Raw genomic sequence first — 19,530 nt, forward strand, 5'->3', positions numbered from 1 at the left:
GGGCTGTGGCTGGCAGCACAGACAGACCCGCCTTTTGGGAACGATTTGCCGACCCGGAGCAAACGCAGGGCAGCTCCTCTCCCTCCCTCCCTCCTTCCCCGAGCAGGCATAGACCCCACAGCAGCACTGAGGGACAGCAGAGCTGCACACACACCTCACAAGCGCTGCCGAGGGAACAGCTCTGGACCGAAGGGCCCTTCCCGAAGGCCGCGCGCTGCCGAGGGAACAGCTCCGCACCGAAGGGCCCTTCCCGAAGGCCGTCTCCCCACAGGCCCAGTGCCCCAGCTGGCTGAGGAGCGGCTGCGGGGGGGCGGGCTCTGTGAGGAGAGGCAGCCCCTGCCCGCCCAGCAACAGCTGTGCCATTGGCCACGGCTGAGCCAATCAGCGGAGCTGGAGGCGGCCTGTCAGTCACAGCCGGCCTGGGGCAGGGCCAGAGGGGACAGAGCCCGAGCAGCCTGAGGAGAAATGGGGGAGAGATGGGCTGGGGGCAGCCGGGGCGAGGGGGGTCCAGGGAAAGGGCCAGGGGAGCTGCAGGAGCAGCAGCAGGTATCTCCCAGGGCAGAGGGGCCTGGGGGGAGACCTTGGTGATCACCCACGGGCCCTGCCGTGGCCCAGTTGAGTGCTCAGCCCCAGGGATGGCCCCACGACCAGGGTCAGAGCGGTTCCTGCTGCTGCCCCGAGGGTCGCCAGCCCGAGCCCTGAGAGCTGGAGGTTGGTGGTTCATGTCCGCGGGCCAGGGGAAGGCAGGGCGGCCTCCTCTCCAGCCGGCAGCGCCATGCTTTGGAGCAGGCGTGCTCTGGTGGGGACAGAGCAGGTGCCCTTGCTGTCCCCAGGCCGCCCTGTGGGTCTGATGGCCCCGAGGTCTGATGCATGCCTTTTGCCCCACGCAGGCTGTGCTGCGGGCTGTCGCGCGTCCTGACGTAGGATCCTGCCGGCTGCGCCAATCTCTCTCCAAGGAGCAGAATGCACCTCACTCAGAAGGAGAAAAGCATCAATGTGTTTTATTGAGGTAAAATAATAATTTGACAGAGTTCAATAAATTTGTGGAATTTAACAAAGTTTAACAGTGGTTTCCCGAGGTTCAGTAAGTTGGATGGCAAGGTTCGCCTTATTAATTACTGCACGGAAGAAACGTACGAAGGAGAATTGAGTTAGAATCGAGCTGGAAGGATTCACGCAGAGACCGGAGACGCAAAAGGGTAAGGAAGACCCTCCCGTTGAGTCGCGAGGTTCAGAGGGGACCCCCTTGCTTTCTAAAGTGCTTGTGGAGCCTAGGGGCGGCTCGGTCCAATCTTAGTCTCAGAGTTGGACAACGGTTTATGTCTAATGGAATTATCTGTACAAAGTTTATAATAGTTAATATTAAGTAGCTACATGGATTAGTAATGTTTCCTTGGTATGAATTCAGCATGCTCTCAGTCACTTAGCAAAGATCTGCCATTGAGAACAGGTCTCTCTGCCTCGAGGAGCAACCTTGAGAGGCGTCCCAGCTCAAGGGGAGATCACTGCCGTGCAGCCACGCAGCCTAGCAGGGAGAGCTGAAAGAAGGCTCACTTAGGCTGTCATATTTATGGGATAAAGTGGCTGGCTCCTGGTCAAATCACATGCGATGGGAAGGGTATGGATGAGACTCCTTGTGCCCACACTTTCTTTGCTCCTTGATAAATGAGTCTTGGAAAAGCCACCCGCTATTCCTGTGTTAATCGCATGATGAGTGTTCCAAGGCGATATGCATCGGTGCTCACTGGGTCACTCGGCTCCTTTGTGGGTTTTCAGAGAAGAGATTGAAACTAGAGGAGTTCTTGGCCCGGCTATGGCTCAGGCCTTTACCTCCTTTGGAGCCTGTACCAAACTACGGCTAGTTTGGTTATGGGGTCGAGTGTACCCGTCACACCGGCTCTTGGGAAATGAGGGTACATGTGATCCTGTGTGAGGTCAAGCTAGAACATGCTTTGCAGTTTGTGTATTTACTGCCGCAAATTTTCTGCTCTTCCTGGCTGTCTTCTGTGGTTTTCAGCCTGCTCTCACCTCCACAGAAAGAAATGCTGTGTGTATGAAAGAGGCCGTTATGAATCTTCCCTTAGGAGGGGGGTTTTTTGTGCTCTGCTCCTGAATTACAATCTGTATTATTTATGGCAATGTTCAAAATATCTTTCTAATTCCCTGGTTTAAGTATTCTGACCCTACTCCAGCTACATTTTACTATGCACAACTCCCACCAACCATCAGTTTTTATTTCAAGTCATTTTTCATGAAATAACACACATTGCATCCAGAATCCTGTGTTGCTGTTCCATGGTTTTCTTTACTATATTCCAGCTGTATTCCTCCTCCCCATGATAAACAGTGTTGCCAGTATTTCTTTTTCTCTTAGAATACACATGGCAAGGGTGGTTGCTGGATGTCTCATCCTTTTTAAGGCCTTGAAGACATGTTCCAACAAGGCCTTTTCCTAGTCTTAGGTATTCAGGGACGCAAGACGTGCCTATCGCCATCAGCTCTGTGGAGGATTTAAGAGAGATTGTGCACCTGAAGGTTAAACAATGCTTCTGTGTCAGAAGATGAATTTCAGCAAGCCAAAGCAACTTCCCCAAATCTTAAGTTGTGTGTCATTTTAATGCTGCAAAATGTAAATAATGATCCTTGCATACATCTTTCTCAATTAAGCGTACAGTGGATGTCTTCTCCTTCAACTAGCCCGGAGCTTAAAAATCCCAGGTAGTGTAATTTTTGCTGCACATGGCTTCAGTCCACTTGGAAGAAAATGGGATTAGTTACACAAGTCTTCATGTAAGGCACAAAGAGAGCCTAAGGTTTTGAGTGCCCAAGGATGCTCTTTTCAGGTAGGTTAACAGGCACATAAACACCCTGTAATCGCATAAGGACTCCCCAGAACGTCTTCCGGACAGCTATATTTTACGTAAACTGCTGCTTTCATGCAACCTCAGCTAGCGTTGTGCTGCTCTTTACAGGATGGGGTGAGTGGTGTTGTCTTTGGCTGTGTGGGCTTAAATGTGTTTCTAACGTGCATGTCAAATAATTACCTGTTAAACAGACTGCCAATCTGGCTGAAGCCAGTGCTTCTGAAGAAGATGAAATAAAAGCTTTGGTGATACAGTCCTGCCATGAATACGATCCAATCAAGTAAGTGTTGATCATGTCCAATCTGTTCTTTGAAGATTAAGGGAAAATTGCAGAGATGTGTGTTTTAACAAGAGACACACGTGCCTACCTTTTTCTTTTTTCCCCCTCAAACCTTTTAGTTACATGAAGAAACCCTTGGGTCCGCCTCCACCATCATATACTTGCTTTCGTTGAGGAAGACCTGGCCACTGCATAAATAACTGCCCAACAAATGGGGTATGATTGTGGTGGGACTTCTGGTGTTACTCTATGTTTTAATTGTTTTACCTTGGCAGTTATGTGACAAATACATGAACAGTCATATTTGTAGCGTTGCTACATATGAAGGTGCCACGATTAGATCACTGGTCGACCTGGACCAGGAAAGAGACAGATAACACACACGGTGTGAGCGTCAACTTCCTCTTTTATTGCGCAGTTAATTCCTTTTATACTAACAACGGTAGGTGGGATTACTGATACGTCATAGGGAGGTGACGACTAGCCTTCTACCTTTCCGTGACATCGCGAGATCTTCCGAACGCCGTACCCTACATCTCCCCCTCCCCATGTCTAGCTATCTTCTATTGCTATAAACAGTTACCACTTCTATCACCTTATAACGGGGTTTCTTCTGCTAAGGGTGTATAAGGAACATAAACATATGCAAGCATGGTTTGCTGGACTAGTCTATTTTAACAAGTTTCTAATAAACCCTAAGATACAGGGGATGAGCATACAAATAATCACTAACATACATAGACCTCCTGAAGTGAGTCTATCGTGTTGTTCACAGTCACGTTCATCGGTGGTATGCTGATGTTAAAGCTTACTGTCTGGGGCGTCCAGATTTCCGCCTGTGAGCGATTTCGACTGTTCTGTTGACACTTGTTCGTACACAACGTTTTCAGCTCCGTCTTTGACAGCCGGATCCCATAAAGACACAAATTGATGGGCTCTGAGAGGGATGTCATCCGAATACACATCGGGCCCCCCAATTGGTTTTGCATCCACTGCCAGAAATTCGTAGCAGATACCCAAGACGTCACAAGCCAGGAAAGGGTGACAGCGATCTGTAAAGAAAAACACTCAAACACTACGAGGTTAGGGCAGGACGAACCATACGACTAGGGACCCATTTCAGTAGCCCTTCAGGCGTCTGTACACAGGCGTACCCCCACCCGAGGCAACGCAGCTCAAACGGCCCGTCCCATTGGCGTGTCTGGGGATCACGCACACGGACCAACGGGTAGGGGCCTTTCTCTTCCGTACTCGTAAAATGTTGTTGCGCCGCCGTCTGGTCCAGGTCCCCCCGAATTGTCTGATTTAATGGCGTTAACGCAGTTAACAGGAGACGCTGTGTACAGAGAACAGGTGAGTTATCCCGTAAGCAGGAGGGCTCCGCCTGCTCCCCCTCCCTAAGCCGATCTAGCAGGGTCTTTAAGGTTCGATGTGCTCGTTCTACAATGGCCTGGCCGGTGCTGTTACAAGGAATGCCATGTACAAGGTAAGGCGTTCAACAGCATACCGGCTATCTCCGTAGAAGAGGCTAGCGTCCGTTCCCCTGCAACTAAGAGCTTAAATGCGTTTAGCTATTTTACTATTGGTTGCACACATTATTCACGCACTGTCCACGCGCCTAGTTACACTTAATGATTGGTTATATCAACACTGTACACGCGCATAAACATAATTGGTTATACTAACTAAAACATACGAGACTTGTCTCAGTCTAATTGGTCAAGATAAACTGTCGAATTGAGGTTGGTTGTGCCAAGTTCTCTTTATCGTGGAATATGCGCGTGTGTTTTTCTAATTGGTATCTTACTTTTGTCTTCTTGTTTATTCTGTTCAAGGCCTTCTAAAGGCGTCTGGAATGCTCTTGTGACCGTTAGCTAAATATGTTCCCACAACAATTCCCCCCCCTTTTTCTTTAAAAAGAGCATTAACAGATCTAGTCACCACCATCCCCGAACTCAGCCCAGCAATCGGTAGGTGCCAGCTTTACGTGGGCGTCCCCACAGAGGCAACGATGGCCTTGCCGTACACCAGCCCGATGCTCTTTGGAAAATCCCGGTATTTATACATTTGTAGAGGAATGGATTTTCAGCACACGTGGCCAGCGGGTGCTGAAATTCGTCTCGGTTGAAACATGGGGAGCCTATGACGCATGCGCTCGCTGGCCAGGCGCGCTGCACAAGTCATAGCCATCCTGTCTATTGGTTCATGGGCTTTGTGATGCGGTTGCAAGGCACAGAGAATCTTGACATGTTATGTCGGCCAAGGTGACCTACAAGATCTATAAACACAATTAATTAAACACAGTAAAAGCAACATTATACCTAATAAAATATGCAAGAATAAAAGAAACCCCAATTTTTAACAAAGACACAAACCAACTCCTAAGTCCCCATCCCGCAGCTAAATGTTCTAAGCCTGAAATGACAGCTTTCTTAATTGCGATAAAAACTCTTGCAGCTCCTTCTTGCCTCTGCAGTTCTGTTATCTTGTTTATTAATTGCTCCACTGTCCAAGTTCCTCATGTCCGTTGTTTTTCTGGTGGTTCAAAGTCCATTCATACTGCAGCTGTCACGTACTCCATTCCACTCATGTTAACTACGGCCTACTTATGCTAACTCTAAATAATCCAGCTCAAAGAAATGTTCCCCATTTTCCATGAAATCTCCCACAATTCCCCCTTTTTTTGTTTTTTGTGCAAGCCAAGTTACATGAAATGCTTTTGCAATCATACGTTCAACTATTTTTATGATACATGGTACAATCATTACAACTGCTAATATTACAATTAGAATAACTAAGCCATGCATAAGCAAATCTTTCAACCATCCCGTAATTCCAAAACTTGTTAGCCATCCACTTAAACCTGTGTCAGTTATCATGAGCCTTTTGCTGTGAATCATATTAATATCGGGTGTTAATAACGTAAGTCGTCCGAGGCTACATGGCCTCCCGTTAAGTTTTGATGGAATTCCTCTCCCACGCTCTATTCTCTCAAATAAAAAAAAAAAAACATCACCGCAGGTAAAGCAGCTGGAATAGAAAAAAGAGTGTGATATTCTGGAATAGATATAGTTACACCAAGCTGTAGCATTTCTATATACAGGCAAAATAGCATTTACATTCTGACCCTTTCGAGTGGTGTTATAGATGTAATTAAACATCACACAGGGATTCATGATGACTGATCCTAACAACTCTAACTCTTGAGGTTCTTGTATTACTTGAGGCAGGTGTGCATACAACAGGAAAAGTAAACATGGTATCTCCTTGCTGTAGAGCTTTTTCTCGACAGCGTTGCATCAAACTATGTGTATTTTTTTCCCAAATCATTAAGTGAATCGTCACGGATTAGACAGAGGCACAGAGTTAGAGGGATTAGCAGGAGAAGGAGATACAGGCAGTGCAGCAAAGCCAGGTTCTGTTTTAAGTTCTGCAAACCCTGGAGAGGGAGTACCAGGCGATTGGGGTGGGTGGGTGGGGGACGGCGGCGGGACGGCCGTGGCAGGTGGCGGTGGAGGTAATGAGGGATATAAATCTGGCTCTTTTTCAGAGTCCACCCTGCCTGATGCGAAAGAATAGCCGACCCTCCGGGTTTGGTTGCGCAATTCCTCGCTATATGGCCTCTACCCCCACATCGGTGACAAGCGCCTGCACCCGCCTCCAAAACTTGTTGCAAGGCCGCCACTACCGGACGTGCTTCCCGTTGTTGCTCTCTCTCCAGTACATGGCATATCGTGTTACCTAGCGACAAACCCGCTGGCAAATGAGGGAGAAGCACTGCGCTCTGTGGGTTAGCTTGAGCCCTAGCACATTCAACCACAATCGCCTCTTTAGCCGCCTCCGGAAGGTTTGCAGCCTGCACAGCAAGCTGAAGCCGATCTAAAAAGGCAGTAAACCTCTCGGCAATCCCCTGCCGAACTTTCACCCAAGGGGGGTCTGCTCTATCCATGGCCGCGACACGCCTAAGTGCGGCCAAGGCAGTTGTTGCGACCGCCGTAAAGTCACGCCCGCACATGCCCTGTGCCTGTGCCTGAGGCGTTGCAAACCGTCCCTCCGAACCACCCGCCGCAACTCCTCCCATGGATACTGTGGGGGTGGGCGCACCAGGTCCCGCTGGTGCCGCCCCTACAGCAAAAACCTCCGTCTCCGCCGCACCGTCCATGCCTATGTCCTCAATCAAAGACGGACCATTCTGCGAGCCCCGCTCCACGGCCGCCCACTCCATCTGAGTCTGACTCACTGTCCCCGAGGGCACTGTCTCCCGCTGTTCCCGAGGCGGCGGTGCATCCGCAGACGCAGCAGCTGGCGCCGCCAACCAGCACGCCTTAGCCTCCCGTACCACCGCGACCACCTTCTCTACCTTTCCCCAACTCTGTAATCGTTCAGCAGCTCTGCGCTCGCCCGCAAGCGCGGATTGGAGCAAGGACTCCCAAATCTCTCCCCAATTTGGGGGGCTCAAAACTTCGCTAGGAGACCCAATGTCTCCCCGGTGCAGCAACCATTGGATGCATTTGCCCGTGGGGCCCTTCCTAATCGAACCGAGGGCACCCACCTCATCAGCTAACGCCTTTAATACCTTAATCGCTTGCGCAAGCTCCATCGTCGCCTGTGCGACCGATGATGTCGGGGTCACCACTATGTAGCGTTGCTACATATCAAGGTGCCACGATTAGATCACTGGTCGACCCGGACCAGGGAAGAGACAGATAACACACACGGTGTGAACGTCAGCTTCCTCTTTTATTGCGCAGTTAATTCCTTCTATACTAACAACGGTAGGTGGGATTACTGATATGTCATAGGGAGGCGACGACTAGCCTTCTACCTTTCCGTGACATCGCGAGATCTTCCGAATGCCGTACCCTACACATATTAAGAATTGTTTCTCTTGGGGTGAAAGGCAGAGGTTATATGGCAATGTTGCAAAGCCCTTCAAAATTCAAGGGGAAGCTGGAATTATAAAGGTGAAATTTTCTTTCTAGGTCGTAGACATTAAATATGTCCATCGATCTTTCTCTGTGAACTTTCACACATATTTTTATATACTTGAGTATTACTGGAAATTTTTCTGTTTTCCACTCTTTTTAATGACAGTTCACAGTTTTTATTATTTTGTATAAAACCAAGACATTTCTCTTGACCCCATCTATTGCATATTTGCGTGTTTTAATTACACTAAGTCCCTGGTTGAGTATTGATGCCATATCACGTTAGTCGCTGAAGGTATACGCGTGAGGTATGAATTCAACTTTCACTTATAGATGGTGAATGTAGGTTTGTCCAGTGAGTGATTCAGAACACCAGATTAAGCTATCACTCTGAGTTGTGCTTTGGAGGCGGAGCAGTGGGTTTGTGTCTCTTCTCCGAGTGGATTGTGAGCTAAGGGATATGTCAGGCTTAAGGAACCTGAAGTTAAGCCAAAGAATGTCACTCAAGTTCAAAACTCTGCTCAAGCCTTTGGAACATCCTGGCTATATTCATGTAGGAAAATAAGTATTTCAGTTGAGCAACGCTTACGCTAGGTAAAAGGAGAGGATTAAAGGCTTTTGCTGCTTAAAATATTCAGGGAAATGTCATTTTAAGTGTGGGTCTTGAGGTACGTCTGTCTCTCTTTTCTTGAACAGGACAAAAATTTTGAGTCTGTTCCCAGAATTAAAAAGAGCACAGGAATTCCACAGAGTTTCATGATAGAGGTGGAAGATGCCAATACAAAGGGTGCTATGCTGACAAGCTCTGGAAAATATGGAATGCCAACTATTAATACGTAAGTATGGAACTAAGTGGACTGACCAAAAAGTGAATGAGAGAAACCACGCGTAAATATCTTGAGTGGCAATGCAACCAAGTTGTCCAGCATCTGTCATTCCAAGGGAGGAAGCACTGTCATTGTATCTTAACCTGAAAATCTGTGATACTTTCTAATATTAAAAGAGGGTGGTCCTACTGCTCATGCCCCTGGAAGTTGGTTAAACCTTGTGGTATGCTAAGAATCTGTATTTCTGCAAAACATTTCAGTAGTGTTTACAGTGGAGTCATTCTCCTTGAAAGCTCATTTTTCTTCTGTTTTATGTTTCAAAGGCTTCTTGCCAAATTTAACAGGTAGCTGTTGGACTGAGATTTCCTCCCCCTCTGACTTTTATTAAATCCCATGTGTGAAACAGACTGAACGTTTTCCTGTTGCTATAAACTAAGAAAATACTACCGTGTGTTGACGGGAGTGGCTGTTTTAAAATGCACTTGGTAGCACTTTTGGTTTTCCGTCATGGATCTCCTTCTGTAGAAGCTGTAACGTAGATTTCTTCCTTTTAGAAGATGTAATTACTTGGAGACTACCTTTATCCTGTGCCTGCATTTTACATTTATCCTCTGGCAAAGGAGAGGTGGGATTCATTTCACCTGATTTCTAGCTGTCAAAAATTACTTTTCTAGTCTGAGCTTATTTCTTAGTTGATCCAATGAATGGGAGAGTTCTGCAGAAAGAAGATTGCTCCCCCCTCCCTCTTCTAGTGTTGTGACTACAGAAAAGTAGTTTAAACTAAGCACCTGTGTTGTAGAAGGCTAATGTGGCGTGAGAAGAATTCCATCTCTTATCTTCCTTTGATAAAATCCAAAGCTTGGAAAAGTTTTCCTTTACCCATCTTTAACTTGTTTCTTTTTCCTTCCCCACCCTCCCCACCCAGGGAAGCTTCTGCTAGAGAAAAGAAGGAAAAGCCTCCCTTTTTGCCAGAGGAGCCGTCCCCCTCCTCAGATGATCCTGTTCCAGACGAGTTGTTATGTCTCATGTGTAAGGATCTAATGACTGATGCAGCTGTTATTCCCTGCTGTGGAAACAGTTGTTGTGATTAATATAAGTGTTACTCCCATATTTGTTGATTCAAAACATCACATCTGATCTTCTGAAAGCAGAAAGAGGAGATAACGAAATAACTTTGTTACCAGTTCTATTTAATATTTAATACGAATTGAATACGAAAGCGCTCTTCTCGTATAGAGGGCAAAAAAAAGCCAGGAAGCTTTTCCCCCTTTTTTACGTATCTAGTTAAATCTTCTTTACATGCGGAAGGACGAGTATGAGAAGAGTGGCTAACTGTGCAGGTGATTACAGTGTTAGATATTGAATGCGTTTAGTTTGTCCACAGCTCTTTCTCTCATACTAAATTATATAGCCAACTCTGGGGACTTTTGGTGGTCTGCAAGAAGCGGATAGTTAGGCATTTAATCCACATTCTTCTCCACGGGAGAGTTGGTTAAAACCTTCAGAACTCAAACCTACTAATGTTTTTTTGAGACGTGTTTTATTCATTAACCTTGAGGTTGGGGACTTCTCACTGTACTAGATAGTGGGAAAAAGACTAGTTGAAACATCAAGACACAGCCTATGCTGTAACATCTTCAGATGTTACAATAGTGAAATATCAAAACTGTATAGTTATTTGCTGCATACTAGAAATTTTTTACACTGTTGAACATTTCTAGCGTCATGCTCTCAATTCAAGACCATATTCACCCATTAATCATATATGTGTTTTTATAATTTGTTAAAGAATTTACAAATGTGGTTTTCTCTAGGTTGGCTTTATTCACAACTCAGAGTTGGGCCACCACCGCAGTGAATGGCAACCCTCCAAAAGTTTTCAAATCGTTTATACCCTTTTGCCACCCATTGTCCCAATCCAAAGTCTCTGTAATTTTCCAGTCGATTTTCTGTTCTCATATTGTTATCATCCATCATCTTATCTCATCCATTCTCCATTCTCATGTCTCGGTTCTTCTGGGATTGGTGGTCACAGGCAGAAAGTCTCCGGTTGTCATCATCACTTATCTTCTTACACTTCAAAGGTACCTATGAATTTCTAAAGAAACTACTCAGGTTATGTTATTAATTTATCATGTTCTAAAGTTAATCACTTACTGCCATGTCTTGGGTCTAAGATGTATGATCTGTCCTCTGTTGATTCAGCTTGACTGGATTCTAAGCCAGCCAGGAAAAGGGAGTCTCATGGAACAATTCTGCAGCTCCTAGATATTGTTTATATGCACCTGCATTCTATTAATCATATCTAAACCCATATCTAATCATTAGTTATATGTCTAATATGAATAGTCTTAAAACAATAAGGCAAAAAGTCTTAAAACAATGAAGCTTAAGGCCTAGTTCCTTTTACAATTCCCTCCTTTTGTTTTTCATCGCACTCCTGCGATCCTAGTGATAACTCCACATTTCCTTTTCTATCTTCCGTATTATCCTAGAACTACAACTTATACAACATTGAAGCAACACAATCACACATACTACTGCAATTATAACAACAAGTACTATTACAAATAACTTTTTCACCCAAGTGGCCAAATTTGGAAACCAAGATGTTAACCAAGAAAAGGTGTCAGAAAATCTCCAAGATGTATCATCTCTTTGAATTTGTTGCATCATGGCACTAACCTCCCAAATTTTTTTGGACATCTGTCATTAATTCTCCTGATTGATCAGTATACATACAGCAGCTGGTATTTAAGACAGTACAAACTCCACCTTGTGAAGCCAGAATCATGTCTAAGGCAATTCCATTTTGGATAGTGATTTTTGAAAGTTCGGTTACTTTTTTCTGGAGAGTAGAAAGCCCGTGTGCAGTTGAATTTGCTAATTTTTCAATTTCCCCAGAGACATTTAAGACTGCTTTCTCTAATTCACTTACTCCTAGAGCCGGAATCAGCCATCTAACAAAGGAATGAAATCCTGTTGACCTTTCAATCAAGGGATTTAGTGTTCTTTGAATTCAAGTTAAAAAGGTTCTATGCCATGTTGCACTTGAGACAGTTTTTGGATGAATTTCTAAATCTGTAGACATAACTCCTAGGGTACAAATTCCTCCCCGAATTGGAGGCAGAGCTTTGTAAGCTTTGTTTCCACATAACCAAAAAATACCCAAGTCCTCAGGTGCTCGCCAACTTAAATGCAATCCTGAGGTAACAGATGTCATGTTTTGGCATTGAGTCCAATTTCCCACAAATGAATGATTTTTGCATAAGCGTTGATTATCAACACTTGGTGGATTACATCTCTGTACACAATGGACTTGTGAATAGTCTCCTGAATTTGATACTTTAATTTCCCAAATTTGTTCTTCATAAGATTCAGAGAAGGTAGTGTTATACCAATACTTTTTCCAATTTGCACTTCTAGGGATTGGAATTCCTACTAAGTGAAATCCTTGATTCACTGTTTTTGGTAGAGCAACACAAATCCAACATTCACTTAAATTTAAATTATTAGTAAAAGATTTCATCAGTGACACGTGCATATTATTGGTCCAGGCATTTTCTACTTGGTGAACATCCCTAGGTTTCCGCACCAACTGTTTTGACACATTCAGAGATGACATGTTATGATATGAATGGGAATAACCCATGTGATGGTGCCAGAAATTCCCCCCAAAATCAGTTTCCATTTGATTATTACAGTCCTGAATTTAAAAGTAAAACGATTGCTCGATAAATAGAATCGATGACAGCACTAGTCTCCATTATCATAAATTTTCCGCATTTGATGGTCAAAGCACCATGTCCCAATTCCCCATGTTGGTTCCTGAAGGTGAATATGATATACAGGATAAGTTCTTGGAATGCCATATCCCCACCGCCGTTTAAGAAAGCCATAGTTGTCGGACCAAGTATCCCATGAATCATCAAATCTACTTCTAACATTGGCACAGAATTTGAGAGAATTGAACAGCGGATAAATAGGGCCTCTCTGTGCGGTCTTCGGATAACTACCCGAAAGAATGACCTGTCCAGGCTTTCCCTGTAAGCCTGTAATTTGGCCCGAAAGTTGAGAAGAACAATCACTATATATAATAACAGTTCTATTGGTATGGGCATCTCGATAGCGCAATGCAAATTTTGTCCACAACGTGTCGCTCCAGGGTAAAATGCAAACAAGTACCAAAAAGAAGAATACTTTACAATTGTCCATTACGCTTCAGATTCTTTGCGCGCATGTGAATGATGAATCCGATTTTCTTTCCCTGATACCTTAATGGCATAAAAAGAAGTTAGTAAAACAGTATAGGGTCCTTCCCATTTTGGTTCAAATCTGTTCTTTCTTTTGAAATTCTTTATATATGGTTGCATATCATGAACTTGAATTTCAGGGCTTATTCCCTGATACCAATAAGCATGGTTACGCATTTGAAAAAAAAGAATTTTGTAAATACAAAAGGTATTGTGTTACCTGTTCATCTCCATCCAGAAGGCTAGTTTTTGCTGGCACATACGTACCTGGAACAGCAAGTATTCTCCCAAAAAGAATTTCAGCTGGAGAAACTCCAATTGGTTGCCTCAGAGTATTCCTAATATCCCACAAAACCAAATTTAGAGCCTCAGGCCATTTTAAACCAGTTTGTTTACATACTTTCACTAACTTTTCTTTTAATGTTCTATTCATTCGTTCTACCTGTCCAGATGATTCTGGGTGATGTGGAGTATGAAATCTATTGAAAATTCCTAAAGAATTATAAATCTGTATCAGAATAGCAGCTGTAAAATGACTCCCTCGATCTGTATCAATCACTGCAGGCACCCCATACCTTGGAATGATCTCTTTCAACAAGACTTTTACCACTGCCTTTGAATCATTTTTCCTGGTCGGGAAAGCCTCCACCCATCCTGATAACTGATCAACAATCATTAACATGTAAGAGTACCCCATTGTTTTTGGCATATCTGCATAATCAATTTGGAGTTTTTGAAAAGGAAAGGTGGCTGGTGGTCTTTTCCCAGCGGGAGGTTTAATTCGCACTGAAGCATATTGTCTGCAAAGCTTACATCCTTCACAAATTCTTTTTGCTGCTGCATAAATTCCCGGGGCTGCCCAAAGTCTCTGAATTCGGAGGGCTAGGCTCTCTGGTCCCCCATGGGTCCTCTCATGATGCCACCACGTTATCGGCAATAAACACCTTTTTGGAAGGAGAGGTTTGTTGTTCAGAATCCACTGCCCTTCTCGTCGCTGGGCTCCCAACCAAGTCCATTGCTGTTCTTCTTCCTCCGGGAGGTCTTCATACAGCTTATTCGTATCAGGGAGCTCCAATGTTGTTCCATCTTGTGACAGAGACATAACGGACATGACCTGTCGTGCTGCTGCTCTAGTGGCTTGGTCAGCTAGAGAATTTCCTTTTGCGATCATGTCTTGTCTCTGTGTGTGTGCCTTTATATAAATTACAGATATCTCAGAGGGCAATTGGATTGCTTCTAAAAGGTCTTTGATCTGTTGTCCGTGAGCAACAGTGTTTCCCGCCGAAGTCAGAAAACCCCTTTCCTTCCATAAAGTCCCCGTAGCATGGCATACACCAAAGGCATATTTAGAGTCTGTATAAATGTTAACTCCGATTCCATTTGCATACTTTGCAGCTTCAGTAAGAGCAACTATTTCCGCCCCTTGTGCACCCAAAAGTGCAGGCAAAGATCCCGCCAGTAGTACCTGTGTTTCTGTGGTGACGGCGAAACCAGTACATCTTCAGCCTTCTTCATAGTAAGATGAGCCGTCCGTGAAGAGGTTCAAGTCGGGGTTATCTAAAGGTTGATCTCTCAGGTCATCTCGCGGCTTGCTGGTTTCTTTTACGAGATTAGCAAAATTATGGTTATCTTTTTCTCCATCAGAAGGTAAAGGCATTAAAGTTGCAGGGTTTAGAGTATTGCACCTTTCCAATTTCAAATTATCAGCCAATAAAAGAATTATTTCATATCTATGTGCTCATTGCGGAGACAAAGTTTTCTCCGCGTATTGCTTTAACAAAATTTCTACCTCGTGAGGTACACAAACAGTTAGTGGATGACCTAAAACAATTGTTCTGGTTTTCTCAACCATTTCAGCTGCAGCTGCTATTGCTCTAATACAAAAAGGAGTTCCTTTAGTCACTGGATCTAATGTAGAAGAAAAATAAGCAACAGGTCTCTCATGCGTTCCTAAAGCTTGTACTAACACTCCCTTTGCAACCCCTTTTGCTTCATCACAATATAATCTAAAAGGTTTTGAATAATCAGGAAGCCCTAACGCCGGGGCAGATAAGAGTGCAGCCTTTAAAGTACAAAAGGCTTTCTCCCTCTCAGTACCCCAAGCGATTGGTTCTATTTCCTCATTTCGGGTTGCTTCATGCAAAGGTTTAGCTATTTCACTAAATCCCGGTATCCAAGGACAGCAAAATCCTACCTGTCCCAAGAATCCTCTCAACTGTTTCTTCGTCACTGGCCTCGGTATTTCTTGAATTGCTTGGACTCTTTCAGGGTCCACTTCTCGTACTCCGGGCTTTAATATAAGTCTTAAATATTTTACTTGCTGTTTGCAAAACTGCAATTTAGATGGAGATGCACGGTGTCCTTTTTTAACAAGTTGAATACACAGATATTCAGTATCTCGAATACAATCATTCTCAGTTTTAATTGCCAATAACAAATCATCAACATATTGCACCAGGACAGATTTTCTTGGCAAAACTAAATCTTGTAAATCATTTTTCAAAATCTGGGAAAAAATCGTTGGTGAACTAGTAAAGTCTTGTGGTAACCTAGTCCAAGTAAGTTGCTTCCCTTGCCAAGTAAAAGCAAAAGTTGGTTGGCTTTCTTCAGCAATCGGAACACTAAAGAAAGCTCCAGTAAGATCAAGCACTGTAAAATACTGTGCCTATACTGGAATCTGGGTTAAAATCAAACTAGGGTCTGGTACCACAGGGTGTGGGGCAATTACATGCTCATTTACTGCTCGTAAATCTTGAACAAATCTATATTCAGGATCTCCATCCTTATCCATCATATGTTTGCTTACTGGCAAAACTGGGGTATTATACGGGCTACGACACTCTCTCAAAATCCCCTTTTCCAAAAAATGCACAATTTGCTTTTCAATGCTGGGAATGGCTTCATTTATAATTGGATATTGTCGAATTGAAAGAGGAGTCCCTCCTTTTGTTTTTATCACAACTGGTTCAGCAGATTTCAATAATCCTACTTCATCTCCTGATGTACTCCAAAGTTCTCTGGGAACTCTAGCTAATTCAGGTGGTATTTTTGAATCACTATGTTTTTGTTCTTTAAATTCAATTACTTCAGAACCCATTATAATTAATTGGATTCCTGTAGGTGCCAAAGAGATAAACGTACCAAATTCCTGCAAAAGGTCTCGTCCCATCAGGGAAACGGGAGAGTTTGGAGAAATTACAAATCTTCCCCAAACTAATTTTCCATTCAAAACAACTGGCAGAGGAGTAGACAAATATTTTATCTCTTCCCCTACCACCCCCTGTATCATCACAGTTTCATTTGACATCTGGGGGACTTAAAAATTTAACACAGACAATGTCGCTCCCGTATCTACTAGGAAAGTAACAAGAATACCGTTTACCTTTGCAGAAATCTGACCACACTCATCTACCTTGATTCTGACAGGTTCCATTGTTCCTTTTTTAGTTCCCAGAGAAGAAGAATACCATTCTTTACTGCGAATGAGGTCATGGTGGTCTGTCAGGTGGGAGTCCTCCTTGGGTTGCAACAGGTCTCAGCGGGCACTCTCTTTGCATATGTCCTAAATTTCCACGATAAAAACACTCTAAAGAGTTAGCGTATTGAGAAACAGGAGGGGCTCCACCTTGCGCCCCTCTTCCCCTAAATCTTCCCCGAGTGAATCCCTGACCTCTCATTCGTGGGTTAAAATTCTGAGTAATTGCTGCTGCTAACAATCGAATTTCTCTCTCCTTCTCTTTCCGTTCTCGTTTTAATTTCTCTTCTTCCTGTTTTTGTTTCTCTTCAACTCTCCCATCAAAAACAAAGGCAGCAATACTTAGAATTTTAGGTAATGTCTCACCCTGCCAGCCTGGGATATGTTTCCTAAAATATTTACTTATGTCTGGAGCAGACTGATCTACAAAAACACTAATAGCTAAAGGCTCCTGGAAATTGTCACAGGTCATGCCTCCATATTTCATCAAAGTTGCTTTCAATCATCCCCAGTAATCACTTGGATGTTCATCAGGTTTCTGCCTACGTTCTAAAACCTTTTTCCAATTAGTTACTCTCTCACCAGCTTGGCAAACTGCCTCTATTAATTGTTGAATGGCAGTTTGATGAGCCCTACCGCCTTCTGTGGTTGTAAGATTCCACTGTGGATCTTGTCCAGGCCATGGGTTTAACCCCTGGCCTCTCTGAGCAATTTCTCTATCCTTTTGAAAAATCTTTTCTCTTTCCTCTGGCTGAAATAATTCTCGCAGCAGAGTCCTCATATCATTCCAATTGGGGGTACAATCAGTGACAATTCCTGATAACAACTGAGCACATTTTTCAGCATCATTATGCAGCCGAGGCATCTTTGATTGCCAGGCTACTACATCACCTTGCTTCCAAGGCTCATGCCTCATTATTGCAGTTACTGGAGAAACTTCAGCAGGTGCACCCGGTCCTGTTCTTGGGTTTGGGATGTAATCCAAATGCACTGGATACATGCCAGCACCTTTTGAGAAAAGCTCAGTTTCCTCAGCCTCAGGGGCCGAGGGAAGTAAACTTTTCCTCATTTTCAACAAGGGAGTTTTTCTCCTTTGTTGTGCCAAATTATACCAAATATACCAATAATCAATATCTTGACTTCTGGAGTCTTCCAAAATCATTCTTAAAAATTTTTGCTTATGGGGTTTAAATGTTCCCTTAGGAGGCCACTCATCCATTGGCCCTCCTCCTCTATTTCTCGTCAGGAACAGCCATTCCTCTTGGCACAACATTATCAATTTCTTTTTTGTAATGTCTGTGCCAAGGGTATCTTTTTCCAATCTTCCAAAACCTCAGCAAGGGGCGTCCCCCTTTCAACGCTGGGTGCTAACCCCATTTTTCTTAACTAATTTTTGCAAGTTTAAACACAAGAGTTTCCCAGGATAATTTTTGTCTGGAACTACCCGTGCCCAAGTCACGTAGGTGAACTCACCTGATTATTTCTGCCGGCAATTGAGTGTTGGCAACGGGTTTGTCCAGAGAAATATCCCATTGCTCTCTTTCTCTCCTGTGTCCTAGAGTCCCATCTGGCTCGCCAATTCTGTTAAAGAATTTACGAACGTGGGTTTCTCTAGGTTGGCTTCATTCACAACTCAGAGTTGGGCCACCACCGCAGTGAATGGCAACCCTCCAAAAGTTTTCAAATCTTTTATACCCTTTTGCCACCCATTGTCCCAATCCAAAGTCTCTGTAATTTTCCAGTCGATTTTCTGTTCTCATATCGTTATCATCCATCATCTTATCTCATCCATTCTCCATTCTCATGTCTCGGTTCTTCTGGGATTGGTGGTGACAGGCAGAAAGTCTCCGGTCATCATCATCACTTATCTTCTTACACTTCAAAGGTACCTATGAATTTCTAAAGAAACTACTCAGGTTATGTTATTAATTTATAATGTTCTAAAGTTAATCACTTACTGCCATGTCTTGGGTCTAAGATGTATGATCTGTCCTCTGTTGATTCAGCTTGACTGGATTCTAAGCCAGCCAGGAAAAGGGAGTCTCATAGAACAATTCTGCAGCTCCTAGATATTGTTTATATGCACCTGCATTCTATTAATCATATCTAAACCCATATCTAATCATTAGTAATATGTCTAATATAAATAGTCTTAAAACAATAAGGCAAAAAGTCTTAAAACAGTGAGGCTTAAGGCCTAGTTCCTTTTACATAATTGATGAGAACTCCCAAAAATTCCTTAGTTTGGCTAAGTACTTTTTTGATTATTCTAATTATACACAGGTATTAGAACAGCATTGCTGGAATCTGAGGAACATACATGCCCAACGTGGCATCAGACGGATGTTTCGCCTGATGCTTTAATTGCCAACAAGTGCCTACGTCAGGTAACATGATGACATTTACCTAAAGTGCTTGTAAGAAAAGGCTATTTGTAAAAAGCCGAAAGGGAAGAAAATATTAATTTACATCTCCTTAAGCAAGGCGTAATTGAATAAGGCTAAATTGACTTTTCAAATACACTATTTGTTGCTGTCACAGAAGCTCACGACTCTTTAGAGACAATCTGGCAAATTCAGGTCCCGCTCTTACTTAACACGATTGCCTCGCTTTCAAATTCGGCGTTGACACTGAAGTGGTTTAAATACAGGAACTCTTGAGTTACCAGCCATTAGTATCAGTGTTTCATGTGATGTGTTCATATATCCGTATGTTGGTTTCTTTTAGGACTGATAGCATTTACAGGAATACAGAAGTAATTTTCCTCTGTGGAGGCTTTTGTTTGTATATCTGCTGAAGTTTCATCTTACCCTTTTTGTAAATGTTTTTCTGCCTCTAGGCTGTGAACCGTTTAAAAAATGGAACTGGCTACCCAAAAAGGCTCTGTCAGCAGATTCGGCAGC

At 43.7% G+C, this 19,530-nt stretch overlaps 2 long non-coding RNA genes across 3 annotated transcripts; one reads left to right on the forward strand and one right to left on the reverse strand.

The window, feature by feature from the left end:
• The first annotated feature begins 900 nt into the window (after positions 1-900).
• Positions 901-10,511, forward strand: LOC115337840. Of its 2 annotated transcripts, XR_003922269.2 has the most exons (5): positions 901-1,009; positions 3,056-3,144; positions 3,264-3,360; positions 8,769-8,908; positions 9,825-10,511. It is a non-coding gene; the product is annotated as an uncharacterized LOC115337840 (long non-coding RNA). The 2 variants fall into 2 exon arrangements; XR_003922270.2 differs by lacking the exon at positions 901-1,009 and having other exon boundaries at positions 2,846-3,144.
• Positions 10,512-10,796: 285 nt separating this feature from the next.
• LOC121233073 lies at positions 10,797-15,288 on the reverse strand. Its single transcript, XR_005931854.1, has 3 exons — positions 14,097-15,288; positions 13,420-13,490; positions 10,797-10,997 (listed from the first exon to the last, which is right to left on the reverse strand). It is a non-coding gene; the product is annotated as an uncharacterized LOC121233073 (long non-coding RNA).
• Between the last annotated feature and the right edge of the window lie 4,242 nt (positions 15,289-19,530).

Source organism: Aquila chrysaetos (assembly GCF_900496995.4).
Source record: "Aquila chrysaetos chrysaetos chromosome W unlocalized genomic scaffold, bAquChr1.4 W_unloc_7, whole genome shotgun sequence".
NCBI lineage: Eukaryota > Metazoa > Chordata > Aves > Accipitriformes > Accipitridae > Aquila > Aquila chrysaetos.